The sequence below is a fragment of the Peromyscus eremicus genome, chromosome 2, assembly GCF_949786415.1.
Source record: "Peromyscus eremicus chromosome 2, PerEre_H2_v1, whole genome shotgun sequence".
Classification (NCBI taxonomy): Eukaryota; Metazoa; Chordata; class Mammalia; order Rodentia; family Cricetidae; genus Peromyscus; species Peromyscus eremicus.
This window is the reverse complement of record NC_081417.1, coordinates 135,251,670-135,271,080: the sequence shown is the minus strand read 5'-3', so window position 1 is coordinate 135,271,080 and position 19,411 is coordinate 135,251,670.

Below are 19,411 nucleotides of genomic sequence, written 5' to 3'. Positions count from 1 at the left end.
CCCTGCGATTCACGGGACACTCAACCTAACAAAGAACCGCCTCTCTTAAGTGCAACGGGCTCCCCCTCCATGCAGCCCCTGACAAAGACCCTGATCCTCCTGTCTAGCTCAGTGCCGCAGGGGCCATTTCCAGAGGAAGAGAGTGACTGTCTGCCGTTCTCTCCCTGGCCTCCTGGGTCCCTTTGAACTTAAGTCAATTTGTTCCCAGCTTACTGACAGCTGACGTCACTGAATTCAGCTACTTGATTTCATCAACTCTAAGATGTCCTAGGTTATGAGGGGGAAGTGCTGTGACCTAATGCTTTCTGGTCACTTAGTTTTTTTCTTTTTCTTTTTTTTTTTTTTTTAACTTTATTGACTGGTTGAAAGTGTTCTTTAATGCTTATTTGATCATTTTGTGTCGTGGAATACTATGTGTGATGAATTAGCCATAGAATTCCTCACTTTTCCATTCAGGGTTCAACTCTTCTATGTCACTTTGCCCCCTAGACTCCACAGTGTCCATGTGTTCCCATACAGGACCCTGTGAAACACTGGGAAAGCAGATGCTGAGAAGAGAGGGCCCCACCAGCATCTTTGGAGGCTCCTTCCAAACTCCGGGTAGTATTCTCTGTGTGTGGTGGTGACTCTTCCTTAAGACACTGCCTTAGTTAGTCACTTAGTTACTATGGCTGTGATGAAACACCATGACCAAAAGCAAGTTGGAGAGGAAAGGGTTTATTTGGTTTACACTTCCACATTTTAGAAGGAAGTCAGGGCAGGAAATCAAACAGGGCAGGAACCTGGACGCAGGAGCTGATGCAGAGGCCATAGAGGAGTGCTGTTTACTGGCTTGCTCATCATGGCTTGCTCAGGCTGCTCTCTTATAGAACCCAGGACCATCTGGCCAGGGATGCCCCACCCACAGTGGGCTGGGCCCTCCCTGGTTGATAACTAATTAAGAAAATGCCAAACAGCTGGCTCTTACAGAGGCACTTTCTCAACTGAGGTCCCCTCCTTTCAGATGGCTCCAGCTTGTGTCAAGTTGACATAAAACTAGCCAGCACAGGCATCAGCAAGCAGTTTGCAGACAGTCAACAGGGCTTATTTCCTCACCCAACTGGCCATAGAATAGTATATTGATAAACCACAGAGGGGCTGGCTGCAGTGTGTGGTTAGACATTCCAGAACAGCTATGTCAGACAAAGCCTCGGCCACTGGGGCCTTACCACCCCTGTCTGTGAGCAGCAATTACAAGACACTAAGTATAGAACCTAGAATCTGGGAAACAGTACAGCCTGGGAGGTGGCTCAGTGGGCAAAGGGGCTTGCTGTCTAAACCTGACAACCCAAGTTCGAGCCCTGGAACCCACATAAAAGGCTGGACGTGATGGTATGCATCTATAGTCCCAGCATTCCTACTATGAGATGGGAGGCAGAGACAAGAGAATCACTCAGGAGCTGTTGGAGCAGCTCCCTGGAGCACAAAGTACAGCAAAAGAAACAGCAAGAGAGACCTCGCCTCAACAAGATGGAAGGCAAGAACAGACTCCCAAACATCGTCCTCCGATGACCCTGCACATCCCATGGCATGAATGCACACACATGCGTGCATGCATACACACACACACACACACACACACACACACACACACACACACACAGAGAGAGACAGAGAGAGACAGAGACAGAGAGAGAGAGAGACAGACAGACAAAGACAGACAGACAGACAGAGAGAACTGGAGAATTAGTTGATGGGCATGAGCACATGCCCAGAGTCCTGAAATGCCTGCCCCAGAGTGGTGCTAGAGACATGCCTGTGTTGTAGATTTGACAGAAGTTTGTAAGCAAAAACTTAGGATTGCCGGGCGGTGGTGGCGCACGCTTTTAATCCCAGCACTCGGGAGGCAGAGGCAGGCGGATCTCTGTGAGTTCAAGGCCAGCCTGGTCTCCAAAGCAAGTTTCAGGAAAGGCGCAAAGCTACACAGAGAAACCCTGTCTTGAAAAACCAAAAAAAAAACAAAAAAAAAAAAACAAAAAAAAAAAAAAAAAAAAAACAAAAAAAAAAACAAAAAACTTAGGATAGACTCACAGGTAAGTTTGAATGTCAGATCAAAATCAAATGATTTTTAGTAGAAGTATGTTCCAAGTGCCTCATGGAACTACTTTTATGAAAGAAAGGACAGAGATAGAGAGGCAGGGATGAATTAACCAGTGGTTCTGTATTTCATAAGCCTCTCTACTGCAGGGTCTAATGCAAAGTTAGCATGCACAGTGGCCAACATGTCTGACCCAGGCTTAGGTGTCTTTGTGGCTATGGATGCCCATCATCTCTCCCAGTGTGGGAATGAGCTCAGAGCGTAGGTGATGTTGGCCTAAGGTACACTGGTTTGATATTTATGATCAACCAGAACGATCATCAGTTTGGTTCACTGATTTATTGCACAGTGATGTGGTTGGGAGAGCAGGAAGGAATCTGACCAGGCCCAGGCTCTTGAGGTCACAGCTCCTTACCTTACTTATGGGTCAGGGACTTCCAACAGAGATATCCAATCCCGAAGCAATGGCTGCTTGGAGTTCCTGGGAGTTCAGGACGGCATCCTGGTCCAGTGGACAGAGGTTTCTAGGCAGAGGGAATCTGCAAAGCAGCAGAAATGGGAAGACACTAGAAGAATTCTAGGAAGAGAGAAGTCCAGCATGCAGGGCCATGAGATGCTCTGGGGGGAAATGTAGAAGGAGCAGAAGGAGCAGGGTGGAGTCCTGTCTCTGGGGGGAAATGTAGAAGGAGCAGAAGGAGCAGGGTGGAGTCCTGTCTCTGGGGCTTCCTATCTATGTGACCTTGGGCAATCACCTGCTGTTCTCAGTCTCAGTTTCTTGGACATCAAACACCTGAGTGCTTAGCCTCTGAACTCCCAGGACACTAAGCTGTACAGTTCAAAACCAGTTTGGATTGTGCGTGCTTGACATATACCTATAATCCCAGCACTTGGGAAGCTGAGGCAGGAAGACTGAGCTCAAGGCCAGCCTGTAGTGCATAGTGAGACTCTGTATCCTCAAAATAAAAACCAACAAACAAAACCAGTTCTGAAGGCATAAAGATGAACAAAGGACTTTTGAGCATGATATGTAGACAATCAGATATGTGTTTAAAATTAACAATAGCAACAGCTGGTAGAGGTACACGCTAAGTACTTGTACTTATTAAACTAATGTTAAGGGGCTGGGGAGATAGCATGGGGATCTGAGTTGGATCCCCAGAGCCCATGTAAAAAATCCTAGGCATGTGGTACACACTTGTAATCCCAGCACTCAAGAGGCAGAGAGAGTGGGATCTCTGGGGTTCACAGGGTGGCTAGTCTCGTTTACTTGGTGAGTTCTAAGCTAGTGAGAGACCAGGTTCAAAAAAAAAATTAGATGATGTAGAAGGAACACCTGAGATTGTCCTCTAGCCTCCACACACACATATTTATACACCCATGAAAGCCATGGTGGCGGAGCCAGGACAGGTGTTAGACCCAGTTGCCATGAATCCCTGTGTCACTGGCACTCCTAGATCCAGTGCTGGAGAGATGCCCATGCCTGGCACATATCCCTGGGCCAAGGCTTGTCCCTGAGCACAGAAAACCCAGCTAGAATCAAAATTCCACAGGCATCCTAATCCTTGCACATAATATTTTAAATGACAAACCAAGCAATTAGGAAGCCCCTAACCCAAATCCAAGCCATATGCAAACAGGCTGTGGTCAACATCCACGCAGGGTCAGCTGGTCTCAGCTCAGGGAGCCAAGTCTCTATAGGAGGGTCTCTGAACTGGGGTCCCCAGGGAAGGCAGCCTAAGGGACTAGAGGCAGGCGTCTGATTTCTCTGCCAAGTGCCTGCAATTACAGCCATTCTCCCTGCACTGCAGACTCCCGGGGAGGAGTCATCTGTCGCCCGCTCGCTTAAACTGATTAGGAAACTCTTTCTTCATTCCTGAGTCTTCCCCATGTCTCAGCAGCACGTAGAGTTGCTGCCCAGGCTTCCAAGTCAACGTTCCTCTTAACCATTCCAAAACCAGCCTGGATGCCCTTGGCATTCTGGGGTCTTCACTTCTGCCTGGCTCCCCCTTGACAGGTTTCACTGTGTCTCACTCGAGCAGTAGCTGTGTCCACTTGGGAGGGCCCCACGGGGTGATTCTGAAAACACAGTTCTGGCTAATTTCTCCAGCCTCATTCTGGAGTTGTGCAGCTCCCCTGGAGGTCAGGTTGGCCTAAGAAGTGCAGGAAGGTGGTCTATAGAGCAGCCAAGGGCTGGCCTGCTGTGAGATGCTACCCTCACCTCATGCTTTACTTGCTAAGAGGATGTGATCGTTTCTCTATTGAGTTCAGCTTCAGGACACCCAAGGGTGCTCATCCACATCCCTTTCCTAGAATTCCTCAAACACTCTCCTCCTCCTCCTTTTCCTTTCTTCCTGTTCTCTCTGTCTCTGTGTCTCATTCTGTTTCTCTGCCTCTGTCTCTTTCTCTCTCCCTCTTTTTCTCTCTCCACAACACATATTCATTCTCAAGCTCTTGACTCCATGAGTCCACCTAGTCTGGCTCATCTAGAGTACACTCACATGGGCCATGCTGTCCCAGGCTTGAGGCTTAGCTCAGGTTTCCTCCCTGGCTCATTCTGGGTTTCTGGCTAAAAGCATATGACTTCCAGGAACATGCACATTCCATAGCCAGTCTTGGGTGCAGAAAAAGTAAGTTGAGAGAGGGAAGTATCTTTGGGTCTCAGTCTCCAAACTGAGACTCAGTCACTACAGTTCATGTTCCATGGCCAAAGCAAGTTATCTGACCCAGTTTATCCTCAGTGGGGCCGAGAACTAGACACCATCACCATCCATGATGGCTGCAGGAACTGTAGTCATGAGAAAAGAGCCTGAATGGGTGACACCAATCCAGGGAGGCGGTAGGGGGTCAGAACAGCAGGTCTCTTTGGAACACCCTGTTATTACAACTTGCATCAGAGTAGCCTTGTACACATGAGGCGATGAATTGAGGCTCCATGCTGAGGCTGGACTCCAGGGATGTCAGTGTGTAGACGTTTCCAGTGTTGTCTGGGAAAAGAGATTCGAGACACGCTCCCTCGAGAGGACACATGGATAACTCATTGTGACCCCGCGACTTCCCTGAAATTGCTAACACAACCACCCTGGGAGAAAACAGAACAAATTGGACATCAGGATTTGAAGACCGGAGTGACAAGTTCACTCTCCAAGGACTTGAACTTGTCTTAAAGGGCCCAGCGTCAGGCAAAGAAAGACCTTCTGCCTCCAACTTCAGTGCTGTGACCAACTTGGTGGCCTCACGACCTTGTGGCCTCTCCTCTCTCAGTTACCTAATCCCAGCTCCTTACTCCCAACCTTGACCTTGATATTGCCTCTGCTCTCTCATGAGCTCTTTAAGCATTTCTACTTGAGAGGAATAGTATGATGCCAGAGAAAAAGAGTTAGGGGTAGTGCAGGGGGCAGGGAAGAAAGCCAGACCTTGGGCAAGGCCAGGCTGGCCAGATGGGAAGCTGTCTGGGCTTCGATCTCCAATTAGCATCCTCTGTACTTGGAGCTGTGGCTGAGTGGCTACCAAGCAGCTGGAAGGGAGCAGACTCACTGGTCAGCTGGTGAATGAGCCCTAATTGGGTGTCAGGCATGCCAGGCCCCACCGGCACCCTCCACCTCCCACAAACTCTCAGAGACCACCACAGAGCACCAAGGCTTGAGAGGCAGTTAACTGGTCTGGCCTGCCCGGCAATCCCATCCTATTCTGATGCTCTGTCACTCAGCATCCTTTTCTGTTTGTTTGTTTGTTTGTTTGTTGTTTGTTTGTTTGTTTTTCCCAAGGGCTTTTGGGGGGGATAAAAATTGCCCATATTCGTGAACAGTTTGCTGGGAGAGAGCTTGTGTTAAAAGAAGCTCTGGGCACAGACAATTTGAGCATGCATTCCATGATGGCCCCAGTTGTCCTGACTGTGGGGACAACCCTCCTACACACCCCTTCACACTCCTTCTTCTCCATATTTTTAGACAAGAGTTTCCAAGCCAGCTGGGAGCTAACGGAATGCTTCCTCCTGCCTCTTGCCTGGCAGCCTCGCTGTTCATTTAGGGTGAAAAGAAAAACTAGCTACTTAATTACCCTCCACACTTGAAGAAGGGAGAAACCGCACTTCCCCTGAAATAGGCAGTGTAGCGGTATTTGCTCCGCCCATGACCTTGGGCTGTGTGTGGGGTGGGGGGCAAAGGAGGCGGTGCTTCTTGCTGTTGTATGTGACCTCTTAAAAGGAAAGGGAGAAGGGTCACAAGGTCCCTTCTCGCTGTTTTCTGCTTCCTGGTGTGATGGGACTGCTGGATAGATTCACTCCCAGTCAGATCAGAGGATGACTTCAGCTGTCTTCTCAGTTCTGTATTCGTGAGTGTATTTCCTCAATTTATATCCTAATAAATTCCCAAATACTCCTTAAGCAGACGCCTGTGGATTTCTTGCTTTAAGGCAGACATAGGCTTGAACATGTGTGTGGCACAAATCCATGGTCACCCTTGTTTGTATTCAGCAGTGTCTACATGTGGGTGGGAGAAGCGGTGGTGTGAAGCTGGGATGTGCTGAGCAGGTGAGCAATATCCAGATCTATCCACCCTGGTTCTCCGCCCATGTTTTCCCTCCTCACCACCCACCCTCTATGAGGAAGCCAGCATTTTGCTCATGGTCTCTAAGGGCTTGCTTCAGCCAGGCAAAACCAGAAACAGCCAGCAAATCTCTGTTTCTGTGTTGTAAGAGCCTGAACCTTTAGGGAACGGGTGTTCTCTGGCTTTGACAAGTGTCCTGGCTGACAGAACTCCTAACCCACTCCCTGGAGGTTGGCGGAGAAACCCCACTTCCACTCTGCTAAGGGCTGGAAAACAGTAAGGCAGGAGACAGCAGGACCGACCCGTTTTTATCAGCCCCTCTGAGCGAAGATGCCCAAGCAAATGAAACCAAGAACAGCACATGAAACGTCCCTATGTCCAGTATGACCCAGAAATAACAGGAAGTGTATGAGAAACCCCAGCAAGGTGTTCCGGAAGCTGGTAAATCAGAGGGGAGATGCCAACGGCCCCATCTCTCTCCTAGTGCTTGGTTCTGCCTAAGGACCCAGAATCACAACTACTTGTGGGTAGAGATCCCTAAAGAAAGAAGTTGATGTCTACCCTCAAGCTCTATGAGACAAATTTCAGAAGTAAAACCTCTTGTAGTAAAAAATAAAAGCCATAATTTCAGGTAACATGCCTTACACATTATCACCTGTGGCCTTAATGCATTTTCACACACCCCTCCCAGACCTCGCTTAACCATCCTGTCTGAAAGAGCCTTGGCCCTCCATTTCCATCCTTCCCTCAGAGTGTTCATCACTGTCTAACAGCACACCGTGTAGTCAGTGTTTAGTCTTTGCCCTGAGGAGGCTGCTTTGTCCACAGTTGGACCTATGCCCAGTGGAGAACCCGGCAGTTGCAATACTGAACTACTTGAGCACATTGAGTGCTCAATGGTGACACCTGCTGGCAAGCAGAATATTGCCATTCAGCTCTATTAAACATTGTCCTTCCTGCTAAGCCAAAAGGCGGGCGAAGGACTTTTCTTGGTACTATAAGTGATAGAGTTTGGAAACGCCAGGCAATTTTTTTTTGGACAGGAAATACAGACTGAAGTGCGGGCTTATAGATGAGGTAGACTAGGAGAGAATGTGATACAGTAAGTCTAGTAAAGGACAGAAGGACGTAGTCGACGCCTTGGCTCCCAATAGAGCCACCAAGTCTCAAACTTTGCTTGGCAATCACTCTTTTTTTTTTATTTTAGACTATGTATATGCATACATGTCTGTGAGGGTTTGTGTATGTGAGTGCAGGTGTCCTCAGAAGCCAGAGGTGGCAGATCCCCTGGAGCTGAAGTTACAGGAGATTATGAGTCTCCCAGTGTGGGTGTCAGAAACTGAACTCAGGTCCTCTGCAAGAGCAGCAAGCACTCTTAACCACTGAGCCATCTCTCAGCGCCCCCCCCGCCCTTCACTCTTCTTACATTTAATTTTTCTGGTCTTATTATTTCAGGTCATTTCTCTCAAAAAAGTTGGTTGGGGACAGACATGATGAAGAGAGAAGGGGCCTGCAGGGAAGGTCAGGCCCACTCCAGCACACTCAGGATGAAGGAAGGAACCAGGAGAGGATGCTTTGTCCTGGCTTTCTCCATCATTTACAGACACTTGGAGGTTGGCCAAGTGATTCCCATTTATTTCCTTACTGAGTTTACCCGGGACCTTATGAGCAGTAATTCATAAGCACCACAGTATCCATAAGGAAACCAGTAAGATAAGGAAACCGAGCCCAGTGAGGGAAGTGTCTTGACTCCCCAACAGAGAATCCCGACAGGATCAGGATTCACGCCTAAGTCTTCTCTGACCTTCATCCAGTGGTGTTTTTGTTCAGTGGTCTTAGCCAAAGAGGATTGAAATTTCCTCTGTGGATATGAGACATACAGCTTGAAAATAAACAGTAGACCAGAGCAGAGCCTCTGAACCCTAGGATTCTAAGGACCTAGTGGTGAAGAATATACCCCCACCCCCAGACAGACAGACTGACAGACAGACAAACAGACAGACAGACAGACACACACACACACACACACACACACACACACACACACACACACACACAAGCATTACCATAGTTACTGCTAGTATTAATCCATTTTTCTGTCACCGGGTACTTTATAAAGAAAGGGGGTTTATTTAGCTAATAGTTTAGACACTGCATATCCAAGTTGGACAACCTTGTCTGACCTCTAGCAGGGCCTCTTGGTGGTATCACAACATGGTAAGGAAGTAAGAAGGGAGACAGCCACATGCAGAAAAGGCCATACACATGGGGGTGTCTTTGCTCTTCTTATAAACCCCATTTTCACAGGAACTAACTCCATGGGACAGCACTAATCCCTTCGAAGGGCAATGTGCCCAGTGGCTTAATTACCTCGGGGCCTCTTCCAGCCCCTCTCTACGTGGGCACTCTGAAGAGCAGGGCTCCAGCCCATGACCCTGGGGTGAGGGACACACTTCCACAAGCCATCTACAAAGCTTAGCACCTTTCCAGTGTGGTTACCACTTTATTCTTAGAACTTTGATGTTCTCCAGGAGGAGTCAGAAACCCAAGACCTCCCCATCAGGTGCCCACATCCTGGTCTTTTTAACAGGAAACCTCTGAGTGCACCCCTGGGAATGTTTGCCCCAATTCATTATCAAATTGCTTGCAATTATCAAACTGTGCTCCCTTGAGTTGACCTTTAGCTAGGGAACAGCTATATTTAGAGAGGAACCAGCCCTTTGTGATTACCCCACTCCGATTACTTAAAGGTCGGCCGCAGATGTGACAGTTTGATCTGTGGAAAGGGCTGATTCCAGGATCTCCAGGTAATTATCCAAACCAGACAATAATTAGCAAATATTTTCTACAAATGAATCCACCCCCATTGCTCAGCCCCAGAAGGGAGCCCAGAGGCTCACTGGGCTACACACCCACGTCTGTATGACAACAGTCCTTTCACACATATCTCTTCACACTCTATCAGGAGCTTCATACGTAATCTTGCTTCACTTGTGCCTCATACCAGCATTGTAAAACATGTATTCCCACTTTACAGATGAGGAGACTGAGACTCTGAGAGGTTCAGTAGAGCTGCCCAGAGTCAGCATTGACTCTGGACTTCGGCCATACCTCCTGACTTCACACCTTTTCCTCTTTCCCGTGAAAATCACTCATTCTGCAAACTATTTGAGTATCTACTACGTGCCTGGACATGTAGTCAACTGCAGGAAGAAAGGAAGGGCCTAGCAATGTCCTTGGTGTGCAAACACTTTTCGAGAGGGAGTTGCAGACACGTGGGTCTTGTGTGACACGTGTGAAGATGCTTCTCGAGTGACACTCCCTCAACCCCAAGGCAGAGCTTAGGACATCAGAAGTTAAGAGACACTGAAGGAGGAGTCTGGACCGGGAAGGAGAAAGCACACCAAATGTGATCTGCCATCGTTCTCGGCACAGCTTAAGTGACTAAGGAGAGAGTAAAATGGCACACATCACTTGAGCCCCCGTGAAGAGGGATTGAGGATATAACCTACATGGAGTTCTGAGAAGGCCAGCATGGTGGGGGTGGAGGTGGAGGGGACAACCACATTGAGCTCCACTTCCTATGGCCCAGAAGTCCCGTTTATACCTAGTTTATATTTTGATCTTCCATTCAGTAAAGGAGTCCACAGTTTTAAAAAAAAATATGCAGAAATCATCAGTTCATAAACTTCTTCAGGTTTGAGGTATGTATAAAGTATTGTGTGACTTGACGTTACAATTTCTTATTAAAAGTGAAAAAAAATAAAGTCATCAATAATATCATTTTTTAAATTTCCTCTCAACTGACTGGCCAGCCACCAGATCCTAACCAGAGGAAATGATTATTTAAATACTAGTGCTAATATCAATGATTAATAGCTTCATAGAGGATGTCAGAGATTCTTCAGAGAAATGTGAGTCTCTGTGTTGTCCCCACTACCCCGTGAGTAGACGCTGTGAGGATCATCTCTCCAGGGGACATCCCCAGGGATCCTGCTGTTCTCAGAGACAGGTCACACCAAGTCATTCACTTAGGACAAGACACGGACAGGCAAGAGTGGGTCCACAGGTCCGAGACAGCTCAACTCCAGTGAGAGAGAATGGTGGACCTCAGGAATAGATCAGGAAGTGCTGAGCTGCTTCTAATACAGAGAAAGAGAGAGGAGAGAGAGAGAGAGAGAGAGAGAGAGAGAGAGAGAGAGAGAGAGAGAGAGAGAGAGAGAGAGAGAATTTTAATAAACTCTTAAGATAAACTCTATAAAGACATTATGTAACTCTTTAGGGAAGATACTTATCCAACATTTCAGAAGCACTCATTTATCTACAGACAATATTTATTTTTTCACTTATTGTATCAATCTCTATCATTCTATTCATTAGTGTGAGTCCCTGAAGACCCACCCTGGCTGCATGCCTTCTGAGAGCTGGTGTTCGTTCACCGCCTCTCAGTGTCAGGCACCAGGCTGGGGTCTGAGGATGCAGTAGGGTAAGAACAGGAGAGGATGCAGGCTCCAGATGAGGACAGCTCAATCGTACAGCTACTGGCCCTGTGTAGATTTACCTGTGTGTGTGCATGAGTGTGCGCATGTGTACATGTGTAAATGCGTGTGTGTATCAGTGTGTGTCTCCGTCTGTGTGTCCATGTGGGTATTCTGTCAGTGTGTTTGTGGGTGTGTGTGGAGGGAGGGGGTGTATGTGCATGCATGTGGTTCTGTGTGTGTGTATATATGTGTGTACATGAGTGCATGTGTGTGTGCATGTGGCTGTGTGTGTATGTGTGTGCATGTGTATGTGTGTGCATATGTATGTGCACATGCTTGTGTCTTTGCCTATGGAGTGCAGAAGTCTACATGGGGTGGCTTCTTTTATCACTACAACTGATTTATTATTATTATTATTTTTTTTTTTTTTTTTTTTGAGACAGGGCCATTCACTGAGCTGACTGATTCAGCGAGACTAGCTGGCCAGAGACCCCCACGGAACCACCTGAGGCTGCCTCCCCAGGGCTATGATTACAGCTTCCACCAGCACTCTCTGCTCTTTACGTGGCTTCTGGAGATCCACACTGAGGTCCCTGTGCTTTGGGGGCAGACGCTTCAACTGACTGAGCCTCCTCTCCAGCTGTTAGAGTTACTTTAGTTCATTAAAATGAGATGACGTTTCAAACTTAGTTCCTATCCAGAAGGCACATTTGACCTACCCCACTTCCGGACGGTACCATGTCTGAACAAGATGGTAAAAACTCAGGACCTTCTGTGGCTGCCAAACCCCCAAGGGGAAGGCGCTTGTGGAGGAAGCAAAGTCTCTTTAGGGGAGGAGCTAAGTCTGAGGTCACCACAGGCCAGTCAGGGCTGGAGAATGTGGCTAGCTTCTAAAATAGTTCTGGGGTTTTGATCAGTTCATAAAGCAACTCAGCCTAGATTAGTCTGAATGAGTGAAGAGGGGCTGTTTTTAAATTTATATCAAGAATTTGATTTAAAAAGAAAGAGACTTCCTAGGTGGTTCACCCTATGGGTACAGGCAAATGGTGATGAGCAGAGTTCCTGTCCCTGAATGTAAGGGCACATGGATATGCACAAATGCACACACTCCTGGAAATACCAGCTCACATTCATCCAGCAACATACTCAGCCACGCATCTCTTACACACATGGGATTATACATGTGCTTGTATTCGCGCGCGCGCGCGCGCGCGCGCGCGCGCGCGCGCACACACTCACACACACACACACACACACACACACACAGAATGGTTCACACAGATGCATCCTGCCTCTCTCTGGGATTGTCACACATGATTGAGTTGCCTACAGTTAGGTTCTGTGGCTTCTTGCTATCCTGATAGAATATGGAAACAGATGGGCCAATTTTTCTTGCATTTCTGAGATTCAAGATAAATGTTTGAGAGCTTTGCAGTAACCCTGTCCTCGGGATCCATCCATTCATTCACCTCTTAGCAAACATTGATGGAGGGCCTTGGAGTTGGCAGAAACACAGAGCAGGGGTAGCACGGAGCCACAGAATTCTACCACAAGCATCAGACTCAGCCCCAAGAGGAGGAGGGAGCTGGTTCATACACTGTAGTCCCTAGCAGAGACCAAAAGCAGAGGCAGTGACCTCTCCACCCACTGTCCCCCTGCAGAGGAAACGGAGCCCTAGCAAATCAGGGAGCGGAGAAGGGCTGATGTTTCCAGGTCCAACTAAGTTGAGAAGTTTGGAGATAGACATTGCCTTTGTTTTCTTGTTGCTCTCATGAAAACACTCTGACAAAGGGCTGGAGAGATGGCACACTGATTCAGAGCACTTGTTGCTCTTGCAGAGGGCTGGGGTTTCGTTCTCGGCACCCACACTGGGCAGCACACAGACACCTGTAACTCCAGCTCCAGGGGATCTGACGCCCTCTGCTGGCCTCCTCAGACACTTTGCATGAACATGTGCATACCCACATCCATACACATACACACAATAATAAAATCTCTGTAAAAAAACATTCTTACAAAAGCAATTTAAAAGAGAAAGGGCTTATGGGGGGGGGTCACAGTTTAAAGGGACAGGCCGTCATGACAGAGAAGTCAAGGCAGCAGGGGCTTAAAGGAGCTGGTCATACCACATCCACAATCAGAAACTGAATGATGGGTACATGCTGCTTCTCAGCACCTTTTAGGGAATGATGCCATCCACCGTGGACAGGTCTCCCCACGGTAGTAAATTTCTCTTTGAGCCAATTCCAGTCAGCCCTTGCCACTAACACACTCACCTCCCATTTAAAAAAGATCCCTTTACTGTATTCCACAAGCCCCTTCTTGAACCCACCCTAATATGACTTCTGATCAACACCACCCCCAACTCCACAGGACCGCTCTCCCCAAGTCTCCTGTGACCACCACCCTGCCACGTCAGGTCAGCGCCATCCATGCTTTGTTGAAGCAGATCTCCATGTTACACTTTTAGAGTCAGTCAGTTGCTCCAGCCTCCCTCTGACTCTCAAACCCCACCACACACACACCAAACACCAGAATGGCACCGAGGTGTGGAGTTCTTGGACACTCTGTCCAGTGACTCATGTTTGTGTTTGTTCTGCAGTTAGCTTTAACTGTCAACTTGACACAGCCCAGAATCATTTGAGGGAAAAGCCTCAATCGATGGAGCAATTGCCTAGATCGGACTAGCCCGTGGACATGTGGGGGTTTGTCTTGATCATTAATTGATGCAGGAGGGCTCAGCCCACTATGGGTGGCACCATCCCTAGACTTCTAATCTGTATACAAGAGCTAGCCGAGCTTGGGCTTGAAAGAAAACTTATTTATCAAACAAAGAGAGGGTCCTTTGACATGGCAGCTGAACTCCCAAGAAAGACAGAGTTCTGCCCACCCCGGCCTCGTCTTCCTGACCGTGTGCTCAACTCCAGGCCACTCGGGAGTAAGGATGCCTTGGAGGCACTTGGATCTTCTGCCCAGAGCAACCTTCACTTTCTCTGCTTTAAAAACAAAGCAAGGAAGAATGGGGAGAAACTGGGAAAGCGGAGGAGGAGGAGGAGGAGGAGGAGGAGGAGGAGGAGGAGGAGGAACAGGGAAGAAGCTCTATTCCCATGTAAAACACCTAGCAGGGCCTGGCCCACAGTGAGTGTCCGATAAATGATAGCTATTATCATCACTGTTACTATTACGAACTGCCATAGCTCTGCCTGTGGTTGGTCTGCTGGCAGCAGGGGACTGCATGCTGGCCTGCTCCTTGCTCCAGATCACTAACCCGGACTAAGTGACAGTAATTACTGCTCTGAGGGATACTAGTAACAGTGCCAAGATCTAGGACCGCTGCAGCCGGATGAGTCCAGTAACCCTGGCTCTGCTCCCGCCTGTGAGGCCAAGCAGCGATTAGCACAGCTGGTCATGTGGCAAGGCAAGGTGGGAGCAATATGGCAACACTGCGAAGAGACTGTCCCTCTGGTGACCCCAGAAGAGAGAAGAGCTCCTGACAGGTGCACAGGAAACCAGTGCCAGCACGAGGAGGACCACAGACTCCCCATAGTTGGAATGGGGAGCCCCGTCCCAGCTGCACCCTGTGGAAACCCTTTTGTGGTTCCTTAGACACCCGTGTGTAGGTTTTCTGGAGGACTCCTACAGGGATCTCTGCAGCAGGTTAGGCCCCGGCCAGGGGCTGCATTGTGCTGTCTGTCACTTATGCCCTGAACTTGGCAGAAAGCTGCCACTGCCCAACGGGACCCCTGAGGACGCCCCCCCCCCCCCAGGGCTGCCTGTGCAAGTGCAAGTGCTTCTGTTAGAGGCACCGATCAGAGTTGGGGAGGAGGGGATCTGCTTCCACCTGGAGACAAAAAGAATCGTACCAGGGACACACAGGAAGGTCACGGAAATAGAGACAACTTGTTAAAAAAAGAGAAAGACACTCCCAACAATGGTAGTGGGATAGTGAGCTGGGGAGGGGCGCGTGCTGAAAAGTGCTGAATCACAAGCCCACCCCACCCCCACCCCACAGGTCATTTACATGGCACCCACCTTCCTGTGCTTTCCTGGAGCATGATCTATTTAATACATGTTGTCAAGGTGGGGAAGGGTTTCCAGTCCCTGACAACAGTCTTCACTCCTATATGTCAATCTCTCTCTGTCTCTGTCTCTCTCTGTCTCTCTCTCTGTCTCTCTCTGTGTGTCTCTGTGTCTCTGTCTCTCTCTGTCTCTGTCTCTCTCTCTGTCTCTCTCTCTCTCTCTCTCTCTCTCTCTCTCTCTCTCTCTCTCTCTCTCCACACCTCCCCCACCACTCCTAGCTCATGTCTCCGCTTGGAAAGGTGCCCAGCCCCAATCTGTCCATGCTTCACCCGTCAAGCTGAGAGATAAGCAGACAGGGGGTGTCTCTGGGATGCCACGACGCCTCCTAAGGGTTTCTGTCTTTTCTACAGCTCCCTGTCTAACTAGCAACTGAGGGGTCACAGGTGCGACCAGAAGAAACAACACGGGGCAGGGCCCAGCGGTGGACTTCAGGGGACTGAGCTCCCAACCAGCCTCCCCTTTGTACGTTCACGTCTCCCTCCCACTGGGCAGTTGGGGTGTGGCTCCTCTGAGATTCCTCCTGACCAGGGCCCCTGAACTCCTCAAGATGCTTTGCGGAGTCTGACTGAGCAGTAAGCCCTTGGCGCTACCCTGCGGGGGGGGGGGGGGGGTGGCGGGGGGGACGCTCCTTCCCAACACCCCCCCCCCCTCCGCGGCCCCGAGATCCAGGAACCTGGAACTCTTGGGTTCTTTCTGTACCCGGGAGCCTTCGTCACGTGCGGTTCTCTTCCTGGAAGGCTCTCTTCTCTTCTCCTTGGGTAAACCCTCAGTCAGGTCCCCACCCCTCTTGCCTTTCTGACCTCCTGCCCCCAACCTGCCTGCCCCTATGCTGCTGATTTAAGCAATGCTCCCCACTTCCGGCTCCCAGGGTGCTCGAGCTCTCTCCTAATTTCCAACATGCTTCTCCGGCACCCTCGGCACCCTCGAAGCTGCTCCACAATGGGAGACCATGCCCCTTCCCATCTCTGGACCCCTGGCATCTGGCAGTTGGGAGGCATCACTTAACATTTGTTTCAAGAAGAGAATGAACAGAGGTGGAAGGAAAGGACAGATCGAGGGGAGAGGAACGGGGGACTTGGAAGAAACTGAAACTAGAGATGTGTGGGAAAGAGGAAGCAGGGAATGAGGGGTAGTCAGGGGACAGAGAACGAAGAGGATGCTCATGGGCGGCACCTGGCACACTCCTGCAGCAAGTGATTTGAGCTCCTCAGTATCTGGGGACTCCTGCCCAGGGAGACACCCTGCTGGCCGGTCAGTCCGGGCAGGAGTCCCACAGAGGTCACGAGGGCCAGGGGAGGTGCTGCTGGTATCAGAAAGGTGCTAGGTTACACCAGAGGCAAATTACAGGCCAGGACCCAGCAAAATCCTTGGGTTTCAGCTCCACGGCATCCTGGTGCCTCCCTCTCCTCCTCCTAACTCACTCCTCAGCCCTCAGCTGACCTTGAGCAGGCCCTGCTCTGACCTTCAGAGGCAGGCTACCTTTCTAACGTTCTTCAGCCCACATTAAGAGACCACCAAACCTCCTCTCACTCTGGACTCCCGCCCCCACCCCCGCCCCCACCCCCGCCCCCACCCCACCTCCCCATCCCCCAACCCCCGGTCATGCTTGGCTTAGGATATACAAATTGTAAATTTGACTATTGTGTAAATGATTCCAAAGCGATCCCTAATCTTGGTTCCCCATGATGCCTATAAGCGTTCAAATGAGATTCACACCCTGGTTTTCAGACAGTGATGTGGTAAAAAGCAGCCTGGGCTTGGTTATAAGATGGGAGGTAGGAAAAAAAATCAAATGTTCTCTCTCTCTCTCTCTCTCTCTCTCTCTCTCTCTCTCTCTCTCTCTCTCTGTGTGTGTGTGTGTGTGTGTGTGTGTGTGTGTGTTTATGTGTGTGTGTTTGTGTGCATGTGCACATGTGTGAGCATGTGTGTGTGCCCACATGTGTGTGTGTCTGTGTGTGTACAGGCCAGGCCAGAGGCGGATGTCAGCTGTCTTCCCTGACCGTCACCTCATTTTTGGGGCAGTTTTCACCAGCCCCAGAGCTCATCTATTAGGGTGGGCTGGGGACAAAGAGCTCAGGCATTTTCTTGGGTTACTAGCATGTGACACCTCACCTGGCTTTCTACATGGGTTCTGGGGATTTGAACTCAGATTTGGATGATTGTACAGCAGGTTCTTTAGACACTGACTCATCTCTCCCAGCTCTCAAGTACATTTCAAACAGCCTTTGTTTGTTTGTTTGATTGATTGGTTAGTTGGTTGGTTGTTTTTGTTTGTTTGTTTGTTTGTTTTTGGTTTTTCAAGACAGGGTTTCTCAGCGTAGTTTTGGTACCTGTCCTGGATCTCTCTCTGTAGACCAGGCTGGCCTCGAACTCAGAGATCCGCCTTGCTCTGCCTTCCAAGTGCTGGGATTAAAGGCATGTGCCACCACCGCCCATTTCTTAGCCCTTTCTTTAGAGACCTGTTTATCCGATGAATTGTCAATGTGTGCCAGGAGAGGAGGGCGAGAGTACCCATGACAGGTGCACAGACCCTACCCAGTAGTGCATAGTTCCACTATGGAAGCTGGGAGCAGCTCCTCACCCACGGACTCACACAGCCTTCTCCAGAATCTGCATCCTGAGTCAGTACATACCCTTCAGGACCACCCCAAACTCTGGGCCCAACCCAGTGGGGACCCACAGAACCCATGAGTGAAGGATGGAATACATGGAGGCATCAGTCAGTGAAGGTGAGTAGTGTGGTAAGCCAGTCTGTGAATGAATGAGTGAATGAGTAACTGAGGAACTCAGGGACCGCGTTCTGGGGCACAGGACGGTTGCCGGGGTGGGGGGTAGTGTGAATGCAAGGTCCACCCCTGCAAAGCCGCTCTCAGCTTCCTGGGCCCTTCCTTCCTTCCGTCCTTCCTTTTCCCATTGCAAGCAGAATCTGCCCTTCAGAGACCCGTTTGGCAGCACACAGAGCGGGGAGACATGCACACTGCCCCTTCCACCTAACTCCCAACCAGACAGGACTTAGCTATCCTTTTCTGCCTTTCTTTTGCAATGGGCAAGGCCCCTTCCATCTAACTGACTAAGTGCTCCTTGTCAGTGAGAAATCACCACCCAGGTCTTCTCCCCTTTGGGTGACAATACCGGTGAACAGAGCTAGCTATTCAGTAGAAGCCACTAGCTACATCCCATCCAACCCACAATGGCAGGCTGGATCCCTGGGTCCATGGGTTCCTCAGCATCCCCTCATGCTATAGATCATAGCTACAGTTCCCCACCAGGAGATTCATAATGGTGGTCAAGAGCTAAAGCTGAGTTCACCCTCTGAGCCTTGTAGACTGTCTATTTACACGCTGTGTGGCCTCCAGTCAGCATCCTCATCTGTAGAAAAGGATGATGGCCCCTACCTTCTGATGAGATAACTCAACAGATGCACTCTGAGCAGAGATTGGCCCATAGCAAATAATGCAAACTGCTATTTTAACGATTTATAAAAGAAATTCAAGTTAGGATTATTTTTCTCTGAATATTGTAACTATTTCCCACTATTAGCACAACCTGAATATTAACCAGACAACAATCTGATCCTCTTTTTTGTTTATGTATATTATACATATTTTTATGTGAGTGCTTGCCTGCATGTGTCTAAGTGCACCACATACATGCAATGCTAAGAAAGGCCAGAAGAGGGTGTTAGCTCACAGGTGGCTGTGAGCCACCATGTGGGTGCTGGAAACCAAATCCAGGTCCTTTGTAAGAGCAGCAAGTGTTCTTAACAGTTGAACCATCTCTCCAGCCCCCATCTTCTTTTCTTGCTGTTTTTTTTTTCTGCCCAGTAGTTGTAGGATAATCTCTGAAGTTCTTTGTTTCCTTCAAAGTCTCTCCCTAGTCAACTGTGAGTATTTTTAGTTGAAGATGTATTTTTTTCCCAACTCAGAGATTTTGTTTCTTCTAGTATTTCTTTTTATTATAGTTTCAGTTCTGTGACGTCCTCTCTAGGTTCCATGAACCTGGTCCTACCTGTTGCTGTTGTATTTCCCTGTTTTAAACATTCTTTTCATTTTCCTTCAATAATTCAGTTTCTTCTCTACATCATTTTTCCCCCTGGGTTTTGAGAGCTTCTCGATTTAGCCATCTAATTAATCAGGCTGTTTTTCTGAAGTGTCCCACTGCCATGCACGGCCTTTCAGGGGCTTTCAATTTGGAAATCATGACTTTTCATCTCAAAGAACCCTGTGCTG